The sequence below is a fragment of the Camelus ferus genome, chromosome 20, assembly GCF_009834535.1.
Source record: "Camelus ferus isolate YT-003-E chromosome 20, BCGSAC_Cfer_1.0, whole genome shotgun sequence".
Taxonomy (NCBI): domain Eukaryota; kingdom Metazoa; phylum Chordata; class Mammalia; order Artiodactyla; family Camelidae; genus Camelus; species Camelus ferus.
Window position 1 is genome coordinate 1665404 of NC_045715.1, and position 14448 is coordinate 1679851.

The 14448-nt window shown below is 53.4% G+C and overlaps 1 protein-coding gene across 2 annotated transcripts in view; it reads right to left on the reverse strand.

The window, feature by feature from the left end:
* The window catches only part of GMDS (GDP-mannose 4,6-dehydratase), a 455829-nt gene that overhangs the window by 248235 nt on the left and 193146 nt on the right, over window positions 1–14448 (reverse strand). The window lies entirely within an intron of this gene.

Sequence of the window (14448 nt, forward strand, 5' to 3'; positions counted from 1 at the left end):
CAGCCTCTGTCTCTAACATCGAACGGGACAGGGCTTCATTATCTGCGGTAACACGAAGGCCGCTGTGACCACACGTGTCACCTCCCAGTTCTCGGCTGAAGTCCCCCGACAGTGTTTTTCAAAATGCAGACGCCTGCTCCTCAGGGTCATCCGGCTGCTCCTTCAACACTCAGACAGAACCACCTCTGGGGGTTGGGGGGGGGTGCTGGGAAATTCACAGGTTTACTGAGTCCCAGTTGATTTTTATGCACAATGAAGTTTGAGAACATGTGCTTTTGGAGCGAAGTTGACTTAGTTCTTATGTTTACTTAACCTACAAGAATGGCTTTCAGTATATTCCACCACCTATCTACACGTCGTTTACCTCTGCGGCACACTGAATGCGGCCAGACGCGGGTGCGCCCTGAACGACTCCTGAGGAGGGGGAATTAAGGGAGAATTCAGTGTCTTGCCCCAGTTCTCGAACACATTCTTTAGAAAAGTAACTGTGACTGATACGCTTTTTTCTCACATTATTTGTAAATACAATAAATTAACCTAATATCCAAATGTCCTAAAATAGTAAGGCTGAGAATCTCTGTCCCTGGCCAGATGCAGCAGCACAGGGCGGCTGTGCCTCCCGCTGTAGGCTGAGTGCGCAGCCTGCCCAGTCCCGAGTGTCCCCGTTAGCACGGTGACCTCAGCTGTGCTCAGGGGGCGCAGGGACCTCCCGAGCCCGCCCACCAGGCACCTGACTCCGACCACGGAATTCACCTCTGTCCTCCAGGCCTGTGGGTAAAGCTCACGTGGCAGCCAAGAGACAAAACAGAAGACAGTATGTATGTTTCACTCACAACCTTCCAAAGCCGAGAAAGTCAAATTGGGGGCTATTTTATTATTTTTATGTAACAGTTTGTTGCAATAAAACTGGCCTAACACAAAATTCAGTTTTATACAATCCAGTGGTTTTTAGCATACTCACAGCATCATACAATCCTCTAGCTCCAGAACATCTTCACCATCCCCAGGAGAAACCCCGTGCCCATGCGCGGTCACTTCCCCTCCTGCCCCCGCCCAACAGCCACACTCTGCCTCCCGCCCGGGTGCATTCACCTTCCTGCACAGACCGTGTAAGCGGAACCACGTACAACATGCGGCCTCTGTGACTGGCCTCTTTCACATACATTTTCCCTTCTCTGGGACACGTACCCTCAGTCATTTGGCAACACTGTGTGCACCCTCCTGAGGAAATGCCAGACTGTTCTCCAAAGCGGCTGCGCCATTTCACAGCCTCCCCGGCAGCGAGCGAGGGCTCCAGTTTCTCCACACCCCACCCAGCACTTTTGTGGTCTGTCTCTTTGATTACAGACGTCCCGGTGGGTGTGAAGCGGAATGTCATTGTGGTTTTTCCACTGAGATACAATCGACACATAACATTAATAGTAGTTTCAGGTGTAAAACATAATGATTTGATATACACGTATATTGCAAAATTATTACCGCAATATATCTAGTCAACATCCACACAGGGTTACAAAATTTGTTTTCTTTTGATGAGAACTGTTAAGATCTATTCTCTAAGCAGCTCTCAAATGCACAATCCAGTATTAGTAACTGCAGTCGCCATGCTGAATGTTACAGCCCCACAAAGCACTTCTTACTGGAGTTTGTACCTGTGACCCCCTCCCCCACTTTGCCCACTCCCCGCCATCTGCCTCTGGCGACCACCAGCCTGTTCTCCGTGTCTATGAGCCCATTTCTTCTCAGATTCCACATGTACGTGAGGCTGTACGCCGTCCTCACTTAGGACGACGTCCTCAAGTCCCATCCACATCGCTGCAGAGGCAGGACGCGCTCCCCTTTCGGACGAGCGGTGTTCACGCCCACGCACACGGGCGCGCTCCGCACCTGCTTGGTCCGCTCGCCCAACAGGCGCACCTGGGCCGCCCCCGGGTCTCGGCTGCTGTGAGTCAGACTGCAGTGAACGTGGGGGGCAGATGCCTTTTCTAGTTGGGGTCTTTGTTTTCTTTGATTAGCACCCAGAAGAGGAGTTGCTGGGTCGTGCGGTGGTTCTATCTTTAATTTTCTGAGGAATCTCCACGCTGCTTTCCAGTACTGGCCGCACGGACCCACACCCCCAGCCACAGAGTGCACGGGTCCCTTTCTCCACATCCTCCCAGCGCGTGTTCCCTCTGGCCTTTCTGACGACGGCCACTCTGCCGGGTGTGAGGGGGCGTCTCAGGGCCCTGACCGGCACCCGCCTGACGATGAGAGGTGCTGGGCGCCAGGCCCCCGTCGGCATCTCCACGTCTTCTCTGGAAAAGCGTCGATCCGCAGCCTCTGCCTGTATTTCAAATCGGACTGTCTGTGTGCTACGTTCCCGGCTGTTTTGCCACTGCTAACCCCTCATGAGACGCATGGTTTGCAAACACTGCCCCCCCTCCAGAGGCTGCCTTTTCGTTTTACTGCTGGTTCCCCGTGCTGAGCAGACTTTTCAGGGTGATGCAGTCCCACTCGTTTAGTTTTGCTTTTGTGGCCTTCGGTTTTGGTGTTAAATCCAAAAGATCATCATCCAAATTGACATCAACAAGTTTACTGCCTACGTTTTCCTCTAGAAGTTTTAGGTTTCAGGTTCAAATCTCTGATCCGTTTTGAGTTAACTTCTGTGTGTGGTATGAGACAGTGGTCCAGTTCTGTTCTTCTCCAGGTGGCTGTCCGGTTTCCCCAGCACGGTTTACTGAAGTGACTGTCCTCTTCCTGCTGTATCTTCTTGCCTCCTTTGTTGTACACTTGTTGACCACGTATGTGTAGGTTTTCTTCTGGGCTGTCTGTTCTGTTCCACTGATCTGTCTGATTGTTTTTTTTTGGTCTGTTTTTTCTTTTAACATTTTTTATTGATTTATAATAATTTTACAATGTTGTGTCAAATTCCAGTGTAGAGCACAAATTGTCAGTTATACATGAACATACATATATTCCTTGTCACATTTATTTTTCTGTGAGCTACCATAAGATCTTGTGTATGTTTCCCTGTGCTATACAGTATAATCTTGTTTATCTGTTCTACATTTTGAAATCCCAGTCTGTCCCTTCCCACCCCCCACCCCCTTGGCAACCACAAGTTTGTATTCTATGTCTATGAGTCTGTTTCTGTTTTGTATTTATGTTTTGTTTGTTTGTTTGTTTTTTAGATTCCACATATGAGCGATCTCATATGGTATTTTTCTTTCTCTATCTGGCTTACTTCACTTAGAATGACATTTTCCAGGAGCATCCATGTTGCTGCAAATGGCATTATGTTGTTTTTTATGGCTGAATAGTATTCCTTTGTATAAATATACCACCTCTTCTTTATCTAGTCACCTGTTGATGGACATTTAGGCTGTTTCCATGTCTTGGCTATTGTAAATAGCGCTGCTATGAACATTGGGGTGCAGGTGTCTTTTTGAAGCAGGCTTCCTTGTGGACATATGCCCAGGAGCGGGATTCCTGGGTCACATGGTAAGTCTATTCCTAGTGTTTTGAGGACTCTCCATACTGTTTCCCACAGTGGCTGCACCAGACTGCGTTCCCACCAGCAGCGGAGGAGGGTTCCCCTTTCTCCACAGCCTCTCCAGCATTTGCCATTTGTGGACTTTTGAACGAGGGCCGTTCTGCCTGGCGTGAGGTGGCGCCTCACTGATCTGTCTGGCTTTAGGCCAACACCACACTGTTCCGATGACGGTAGCTTCTACATGAGTTTGAAATCAGACAGGGTGACGCCTCCCCCTCCTTCCTCAGGACGCTCTGGCGATCTGGAGCTGGCGGCTTCGCACGAGTCTCTCTGTGGCTTAAGCTCCTCACTGGGGCCTAGGCTTCGCTCCCCTGACGGCCAGCGCTCTCGGCTTCCTTTCACGTGCTCGTCGGCCATCTGTGCACCTGCTCGGAGAGACGTCTGTGCAGACCCTCTGCACTTCTCTAAGCTGGTTATTTGTCCTTCCACTACTGAGCCGTGAAAGTTCTGCATGTACTCTAGCTAAAGTCTCCCGTCAGATGTATGACCTGCAACTTTCTCCCCTGACGAGGGATGTCTTTTCACTTCTTCCTCCCAGTTTCACCGAGACGCTCTGGGCCTGGAACACGTGTGAGGTCAAGGCATCCTACGAAGCACAGAAGCTCGACTCACCTCAGTTCTCTTTCGTATCCTGTGCTTGTGCAGTCGTGTCTCAGAATGTTCGGCTTCACCCGAGAGCATGAGGTTTACCCTACATTTCATTCTAAGCGCTGTATACTTTTATTTCTCACATTTAGGTCTACAGTGCAGTTCTAGTTCATTCTTACATATGATACGGGTTAGAGGTCCAAACTGTCTGCACGTGGACATCCCACTGCCTCAGCCGTGGTCCCGCCGAGTCCAGGGCCAGAACCCACGCCTCTGTGCACACGGCCTGAGGCCCCCTCGGCCTGAGCAGCACCTCGTGTTTCTGCCGTCTCCCTGAGCTGCGGGCCGTCACTGCACACTGACCCGACTGCAGACGGGATCCTCGATGCCGCCGCCCGAGCTCTCCTCCCTCGTCCCCCCGCAACCCAAACGGCACCTCTTCACCTGCTGCTCGGACCAAGGCCCGGACGCACGCCGACTCCCCCTCCTCACTGACCCAGTCTCAGCACCTCCCCGTCCCACCTCCTTTCCCAGGACGGACTGCTGCCCTCCTCCCACTGCCCCCACGACCCCTGGCCTCCCCTGCCCCATGTGCTGACCCGGCGCCACCCCCGCCTCAGGCCTCAGGCCCGTGTCTCCCCCACCCCGTGCCCACCTTCCTTCTCCCAACTCTGCTCAGCTGTCTCCCTCACACGCCTGGCCTCCACCCACAAAGCCCGGGCCTCCACACTGCTCAGTCTTCTCCACTTGGCGTCTTACTTTATCTGACGGCCCACGCATCACCTGTCTCCCCCTCTGACGGGGAGCCCGTGAGGGCAGGGCTTCTGTCTCGTTCTCTGCAGCCGCCCCCCGCCCCAAGTGTCTGTCATGGCACTTGTCGGGTGAATGAAGACAGCACGGAAACTACTGTGGGGTTTAATGTCAAACGTGCAAATATCAAAATAAAACCACAAAAAGGAACAGAGAAAATGGGCTATCAGAATGACAGAAGAAGGCTGATGAGTTAACAGTGTTGAAACAGGTGACGTCCTAAGAAGAAGGCCAGATAAAACGCTGTGTAAATTTCAAAGCCTCAGCACAACCGTGACAACGGTCTACCAGTTACACTATTACATAAGCTGCAGAACTCAGGGTAAAGGAGGACCACCTTCGACTGTAATTATGGAGCAGGTGTGGGAGGGCAGGTCACCCAGAACCCAGGCAGCCTGCAGTGGGACAGGCACCCACGGGGCGGGGCGTCACAGAGCCTGAGGGCCAGAGCAGTCGAAGTCAAAAGAACCAGTAAACTTAAGTTCAGATATACAGCAGACTGCACTTACCAACACTCAAAGACACAAACACACACGCCCAGAATTATCCTGATTTATATGAGGGGGAGAGCACAGCCTCGTCGGAGACGACAACGATCAGGAATGGTCCCCTGGAGGGACCCGGGTCCGGGCACCGAAGCCTGCGCTGCAAGTCCACACCACCTGCAGACCGGAGCGCAGCGCCCCAGCTCTGGGAGCACTCTCACTGAACCAGACCCTGGCCCTCCGTGCCGGGCTCCCAGCTAACAGAGCAAGTAACGACATCCCAGCGTCCAGCGCAGGGGCCACAGGGAACACTCTTCAACTGTTCAGGGGCCCGGAAGCTCCCGAGGACGAGAGCCTTGCTTTCTGTCTTTCTCGTGCTCCCCACCACTGAGCGAGTGCCCACCACAGAAGGCGCTAAGAACAGTGGCTGGAGGAACGAGACGGCATGAGGTGTGAAGTCTGAGCAGGTAACTTCTCAGTGAGCTGACTGTACAATTAAGAATGCAGCAAACTTCACAGATGAAGCAAATTTGATTTTTAAAATCTCAGTGAAGGAACCAAAGTCTCCTGAATACAAATGTCACCTCAGAAAAAGAGATGATTGTTGGTGCAAAAGAACTCCACGTGGGAAAGACACACGGAGACCAGCACTGCGCTGGATGTCTGACTTCTCAGAGCAGGAGGCGGCTCCGGCTCCGGCTCCGGGAGCTGGGAGTGCCTGGGACCACACAGGCAGCTGCACCGTTTACTGCCCTGCAGGACTCTCCATCTGCAAGGGAAAGTTATTAATCAGGGACAGCAACAGGAAAGCATCTCTCTCCATCATGAATCAGGCTCCCCGGGTCGCAGGAGCCCAGCCCAGCCGCCGGGGACCTAGCAGCTGGGACGGGAAGAGTGAGGCAGGCGGTGGTCCAGAGGGGCTGCAGCCCAGGGGACGCATCCCTGTTTAAGGACCCTACGCTGAGCAGAGCAGCAGGGCACCGTGTCCTGACCACAGGATGGGCAAAGGTGAAGGGAAAAGCCCTGTCCTCCTCGCTGGCCTGACGGGCACAGAGCAGAGGCGTGAAGACAGACGGATGCAGCAGGGGTGAGGGAGACGTGGCTGGGAGGGTTACGAGGCTGTTGTGGGGGGGGGGTGTGAGGGGGACAGAAGCCCAGAAGAGGGAGAGATGACAAGGACAGATCAGAGAAGGGCCCCGGAGGAGGTGGCAGACGTGAGCACGTGGAGACGTGGCCACGTCTGGGAAACAGCGAGGCTGCGGTCCCGATGGAGACGAGGAGAGGCCCCGGGAGGAGGTAACCTTGCACACATCAGCAGCGGCCCTTCGGGGGGCCTGACGCCAGGCCTGCGCTCTGCTCCACAGGCACGGGGCCGGCAGGTCCCAGCGCAGAGGGAGGGCCTCCCGCCACGGCCCCCCCGCTCCCCTCCTTGCTTCCAGCCCAGAGCCTTTTATTCCTCACATTCAAAAGCCAACTTTATACGATTTTTCCTTATTTTCCTGCAATTATAGTTTTGTTCAAAAACATTTATAATTATACTTTGAAACAGCTAACAATCAGAAGGTTATTCGTCCACCGGAGTGATGAATTCTAGCCAGACTAAACAAATGTGACATCTTGGACAGCCTTTGTTTGCTCGACGTAAATTAATATGGAGTTTCCATTAAGTTTTCTGAAATATTCGACTAACGACTCCCATCGGAAATCAGAACTTTCATCGTGTTTGGACAAGATAACCACCCAAGCTCCCTAACAACTGACCAAGCCACTGCCTCTGTCCATCCGCCCACCGCCCACACCAGCCAGGCTCTCCCATCTCGGCCCTCCTGCTCAGTACACAGGACGCGGAAAGAGCTGCTGGACAGACAACGACTTCTTCCCCAGCTTACCGTTTATCCACAGAGGCAAACTGAGACGTTTACTAGTCAGCCTCAAAAAGATAAAGCGTGCTCGGGTCTCAGGGTTTTCTGAAGGGTTTGCACTCTCCAAGAGCACAAGTCTGCGTTGAGACCTGCTCGCTCCTCCACTCACGGACTCGGGGAGGAAGGCAGGCCAGGGGGCTCAAGGACACGCCTTCCGTTTGACAGTCTCCTTCTCCAAACGGCCGGGGTTCCCCCATTTCAGCGATAGCTCTTTGGTCACAATGCTTTGCCACCTGCTGTGTCCCCCGGGAATCTCTGGTCCAGTTCCTTAAAACTATTCTTGCTTTCCCAGTTAAGACAGGCTAGAACGCAAAACAAAGGTGACAATGACACTAAGTCTCCTGCTTTTGTAGAAAAATCTTAATTTAAAAATACTCTGTGGCTCCAGTTGTCACAAATGAGCCATCTTTTCCCTCCCCATTGTACAGAGGTTTAGCAGCTGGTGAAAAACAAAGAAAAACCTGCCATGATTTTTATATGGGAAAACGGCCCCGGAGGTAAATCCCCAGTTTCCTATAGACTCCTTGTGGACAAGCAGAAACAGCAGGGAAGCCTACATACTGAAGCCGGTCACGCTGGGTGTCGACCCGAGGTCCTCTGGGTCCACAGACAGAACCCGGGTGCACGTGGATTGGGAGGAGAAACACATGCATCTTCATTTTCACTAACTTCTACCTGAAATTTGGGATTTCCTTCCATTTTGAGGGTAAGCACCACCCCTCAGCCGTGGGAGCACCAGGTGGGCCTTCTCTCCGAGAGGATGGCTGGCTGTCTGTCTGAGGCTGCGGGGGCAGGCCGCCCGGCCACACAGGACGGCTCTGCCCATCACGGCACTGATACCAGCGCCACCCCAGGGTTGTCTACACGGTGCCAAGTCACATGATGATGTCACAGGCCAGGCTTTTACACTGCAACCGTAACCCAGGGATCCAGCCGCTGCCCCTGTAACCCTCAGTGCTGAGACTCAGTGCCCGGCCTCAGAAGGGGAGGGGAAGCTCCACCGGGAGGCCTGCCGGTTTCAGGATTTTAGGACACGCCTGAGGAAGACAAGCCCGAGGCCCTCGATCCCTGTGCGGCCACACTCACAAGCTCCAAGCTCCCTGCAGCAGAGCCGGCTCTGACACACATGCCACCTCAAGGTGTCCCGTCCCACCTGTCCCATCTGCGATTCCTCTAGGGCCTGAATCAGTCACGACATTCCTGACATCAGCGCCTAACCATCAGGAGCCCCCAGGCGCACGGAGGCATCACTGTGACACCGGAGCTGCACATATAGTCAAGGTGAACGGCCACACCAGCTCTGAGCTCTGCAGATGTGTGGGTTATTCTGGCCACGCACACAAGAGTACCTAAGAGTCCTGAGGGCTTCGTGGGCGAGTGTGAGGACACAGGACAGACTAGGGGGTTATTTAAATTGGGTGCTTAACCGGGAGCCTTCAGGTATTGATCAAGGGTTCAAACTCTTCGTTGAAGTAACGCAGACACGACTGCGGGATTTAATTTCAGTTGCCAGTTACACTCGGGCGGGGGAAACGCGGGGAGCCCTCTGCGCAGACAAAACCATGACAAGTTGCTTCAGCTGCAGCTCCGAGGACCGGGCACAGCGAGCACCCCAGTCTCCCCGGTTACTGTAAAGTATCCCCTGTGCTCCCCCAGGAAGGGCCGCCCCCTGGAAGTGGGAATGGAGCCCACTTCACAGCTGAACAGCCAGTCACCCTTCAGTTAACAGACCATCAGAACAGAAACGTGAGAACTCACTGAAACGGCTAAGGTGCGTCTGAGAAGCTGCCACAGGCCGCAGGCGTGTAACGCGGGGCTCGGCCCTCCACGTGGGAGGGTGCGTCACCCCGCACGGGGAGCTAAAGCTTCCGGCGGGAAACAGTTCGGCGCAGGGAGCTGTGGCCCAGGGGACCCGTGGCCCAGCGGCTGTGAGCCACTAGGCAAGACTGACTATGGCCCCGCATGTCACGTGGGCAACAAACTGTTTTCTGTCCTTCGCCCCCCATCTCCTGACCTACTTTTTCTTCCAAAAACGGCATCTAGTGTATCAGTTTTAGAAGGACTAATACGGAAAAAATACCTAGTCCTCTGGGAGAAACGCGCAAAATGCTCGTTGAAGTAAGTGACATGTCACAAGAAAGCTGGGCGTTCTGCTGACGGCGTCGAAGCGGAGGCGCTGGAGGAAGAGCCAGGCGCTCCCGGGGGACACGGGCTGCGCGGGGAGCCGGCGAAGCCCAGCGGGGGGAGCAGAGAGGGGGCTGGCTTTCAATGACCCGGAATCATTTTAAAGAGGTGGGGGCTTTCCACTCTGCTCGCCGTGAGGACAAGGGCACTCCCGTCCCGAACTGCCACCTGAAGTTGGGGGGGGGGGGGGACAGCGAACTTCCTAGACCTCGGAGGAGAACTGGGAGGCAGACAAAGCGCCGAGCCTGAGGGGTGGGAAGTCCTCCGTGATGAAGACGCCAGCAGGCTAGTAAGAAGCAAGCGGCAGCCGCACTGCAGGGGACTCAAGTGAGGGGTGTAGTTTTCAGAGAAAAATCTAGCAAGTGAACGGTAATGGGCCAGCTCCACGGGCAGTTAGGGGTCAAAACTCTAAGGGACAGTCACGCAGGTAAGGAGGAGTAAGGGGGAAACACGGGTGGGGTCACCCAGACACTCAGAGGCCTCGACACGTGCATTTACAAAGTGATCACAGAAGCTCTGCTGGTGGGAGGAAACCCCACCCCTTACGCGCCAGCAGGGGCTCCGGGCTCCCTGCCCAGCACCCCACCCCGGAACGCACAGACAGAGCGCTGCAGCCAGGAACAAAAACACAGAAGCGGATCCCGTCCCCGGCGAGTCTAGGGGCTGTCCTTACTCAAAACAATCTGGGAAAGGAGGTACCGGATGAAAATCTCCAAACTTTCATTGTTTTTCCAGAACAGTGAAAAATCAATTATAAACAGTAACTTGCAGATCACATGGAGCTGCCTGAAAGGCTTGGAAAATGGCAAAACATTTCAGACTAGACCATTGGAGATAACGCACTTAAGAAACAGGAGAGGAAAAAAAGCACGATGGACCCACAGCCTCAGAGGACTTCCTGAAGATACCAGGCTTTGGTTCGATGCTGAAAGACCAAGAAAACGTGGAGTGTCCCCCACAGAGCAGAGCAAACGAGAAAGCAGTGCCCCGCGTTCCTGCGCAGTGGAGGTAACGTGCCATAAGGACAGCGTCTGGAACTCACGGTGTCCGGAGCACAGGGAAAATGCTCAAGGAAACAGAGCAGCTGTCATGTGGGGAGAGAGTTAAAAGAAAGTTCGCGCTCTCCCGTTTGTGAGCCCTCAGCCAGGAAGTGGCTGCGATGACTAAGGCTTTGTGCAGTGATAAAGGATGTAACAGAGCGCTCACAAGCCAGCTCGTGGGGAGTCCAGGAGACCTAAATGAGGCACGCCCTTCCCCGAGGTCAGATGGAGCACTCAATTAACAAGACAGAAGGGAGCCCCACCTGAAAACAATCTGCTTAATACGCTCCCTTTGGAGCAACTCATTCTCTTGAGAAGCAGATTTTGCATAAAAGAAACCATGAATTTTATTTTATTAATTTTTTTTTTAATTGAAGTACAGTCAGTTACAATGTGTCAGTTTCTGGTGTGCAGCACAATGTCCCAGTCACGCATATACATACATCTACTGGCTTTCATATTCTTTTTCATTAAAGGTTATTACAAGATATTGAATATAGTTGCCTGTGCCGTACAGAAGAAATCTGGTTTTTTTATCTATTTTCATATATAGCGGTTAACATGTGCAAATCAAGAAACCGTGAATTTTCGAGGCAGGGACTAACTCACCCCCATGGCGGTCTCCACTGAGCGCGGAGCCCTGTGCCCGGCGCACCACGGGGAAGGCAGGCGTAGTTCTCGAGGGAATGAACAAGAAAAGCATTTCAGTATCACCAAATACAGCAGGCGTCCTTGGGAAACACCGTGATTTCAAAATTGCTCCTTCCTCTCTGGACGCCTATTGCTAAGTTCCATGTGTTAGTTCTAAAGAGAGATCATTTTCACAACAGCAAAATGATGCAAAAACCCGACGTGAGCATGAGATTAAGGCAATTCAGCATGTGTGGCAGCATCTCCAAGAAGCCAATCACAGTGCGACTGTTACTAACGCTTTCAGTGCTCGTTCAGTGGTGTTAGGCAGCATTTTTAAAATAGTATCTTTCTGTAACAAAAAATGTGGAGAAAATGCTGTGTTTTCATGGTTTTTTCCACATCAAAAGTGCTGTGCAGCACAAAATTCAGATTTTACAGGAAAACAAAGGTCTCACTGGACAGGATATATGTCTTATTTTTTTTTTTTGAATGCTGTCCAATTTGTGGCCTGCTGCTCCGTAGGTCAGTTTCTGTTCCCTTGAGGCCTGAGCGGACGTGAGAAAGCGGGGACACTGAGGCCCTGAGGACGGGGTGGCGGGGGGGTGACGGCTGCACCTACAGCAGGTCAGGCAAACAGACACATGAAACCAGGAGGAGGCTGATTTCGGAGTAAAGAGGAAAACAGTCAGCACCCAGGTCGGAGTTTAGCAGGAAAAGAAGACGGAGAACCTGCGAGTTCTGTGAAGCAGAGAAACATGGGCTTGTTATGAGAGTGACCTGCCCAGACGAGGAAGATGCCGCTGGGGCAGGCAGACAGGCAGGCAGGCAGGCAGAAGAGACGGGACGGGCTGACACGCAGTCACCGGTCACGGCAGACGAAACGCGGGCTCCAGCCCTCACCCTGTCACCAGCAGCCCGTGGCCCCCTCGGGACTCAGCCCTCCGCCGTCACTCCCACGTGACCGCACGCGCCCGTGCCTCGCGGCAGCACCCAGCCCACACCAGGAGAAGCAAGGGAGCAGGCAGACGCGCAGCCTCCTGCTCCAGACAGCCAGTAGCCGCGGGACCCGAGGAGCAGTCCGGAAGCAAGGCTGGCCTGGAAGGTGAAGGACACTGGGCGGCGCTGGGTGGCCTGTAACCCCCTGGCAACCCCAGCTAGTGCCTGCAGGAACCCACCACTTCGCGCCTGGGCCCCTCGCGACCCTTCATGTGGACCCTCCACACAGCTGCCAACCTCCTCCCTGGCCTTCTGAAAATCCATCCACCAGGTACCGAATTACTCTCCTAAAACGTAAAATCCAACCAGGACACATCCTTCTAAAAGTGTAATGGCTCCCACAGCTTTCAGGTGGATACCAACACCTTAGCGTAATAACTCCAAACAATGATTTACTCCTGCCCTCAAGACACATCACTGAGGCCTGTCACCTGCCATTGTAAGGCCACAGCCCTCTGTCCGTGACACTCTGAGCACAGCAATGACGGCCGTAGAAAGAAGAAAATTAAAAACACATAGTTGTGCGGCCTTAACTCCAAACAGGAGACACTGAAACAGAGCAGGTGTCGAGGCCCAGCCACAGCCCTGCTGGAGATCAAGCCTCCGCTCAGGCCGGGGGTGTTCAGCTCTCGGGAGTGACAGGTGAACAGGCTAACGGCGTCTGGCGGGGAGAGGGCTCAAGCCACACTTGCAGTTTAAAACCAAGGACTGGGGCACAATTATGCAGCCCATGAAAGGAAGACAAAAAAGCTGCTTCTGCCAGCCTGGAACTATGTCTTTTTGTCTGTGTCAACATAAAGCCGAGTTGTCCACAATGAGGGGCCCATGGCAGCCGACAGCTTCACGTGAGGATCTGCCCCAAGACGCCAGAAGGGTCTACGGCCGACCAGACAGCCTGCTGCCCGGTGTCAGGGCTCCCTGGAGACTCTAAGCCATAACGTGGTTCTGGACTAGAACATTCTAGAGGCTGGCGGTGGCCAGTACGAAGCTCAACAAGAAGGGATAAGGCAGAAAGCGAGAGGGGCTCCTATTTAATATAGGCCTGTGAACCAAATTTTTAAAAAAGAATATTAATGTTAAAGACAGAACCAGAAAGATCTACACCCCACGGAAGAATTTACTCCAGAGGAGATGGAGCTAACACTGCATCTGAACCGACAGTAAACTTTTCTCTTCAACATCTCTGTAACCTTGACATTACACCCCAAAGGGACCAAGAAAAACTCAGCTAAAAACGAGAAATAATTTTGAAAAACAGGCAAAATGAAGTAAGAACAGAGTTGGAAAAGACTCAAACTTCTGGAAATAAAGCAGTCAGCAAAACCCAAGCTGTGAAGACAGAAGCAAGGTGCAGTCTTTAGGAAACACACCTGAACATCACGGCAAGAACAGACGGCAGGAATGGGTGTGCTTTCCGCAGACGTACGTCTTCCCTCGACCCTCATCACCCAGCACAGAGTCAGGAGCGTAACAGAGGTTGCATGGAAAGAGGAGGGAGACCGAGCTGGACCACCAGACCAGGCCTTCGAGGGCGGGCAGCGGCAGCGGTCTGCGGGGCCGAGAGCCGCTTGCACAGAGTGAGCAAGTCCCGAGCGCAGCGGGCGTCCGGCCCCGGCGCCCCTCCATGCTGAGTATGCCCACTTCGTTCCCCACGACACACCACGCACCCAGCTCGGGCATATTTACGATAGTTTGAAAATCAACAACCTAGAAAACACGTGAGCACCAGTAATTTCAAGTTCCAGCGTTTCTGTTACGCAAAAGAACATCACTTTCCTTTGAGATTTATTGCAGTAAGACAAGGGCTTAAATCACGGGCAATTTGCGAATGATGTTCTTTGTGTTCTTAGACACGTCTGAGAGCATGACCTTCCCTGGGAGTGCTCCAAAGCTGGACGAGCTGAGGCTGCCTGCGCTGCCTCCCGGAGGCACCAGGGCTGCTCTGGACGTTAACCGCCAGGAGGGCGGGAGCGCAGCCCGGACCGGCCGACGCCAGGTGGGGACACGTCTAGCCTGACCGCCCTCAGTGACTCAGAACTGGCATTTCTGAGAAGCGTCGGCGATTTGGTTTAGACTCCCAGTTCCCCCCAGGAAGCCTAATCTTTCACTACCTTCAAGGGAGCAGGAAATATATGAAGAATCAAATAACGAAGAAAGCTGCCTTGAGTCGGTCAGCACGAGGGGCTGCACAACCACGGAAGTTTGCGACAGCTTATCTTCAACTTCTACACAAAGGACAAGCTCGCACAAACGGAAAC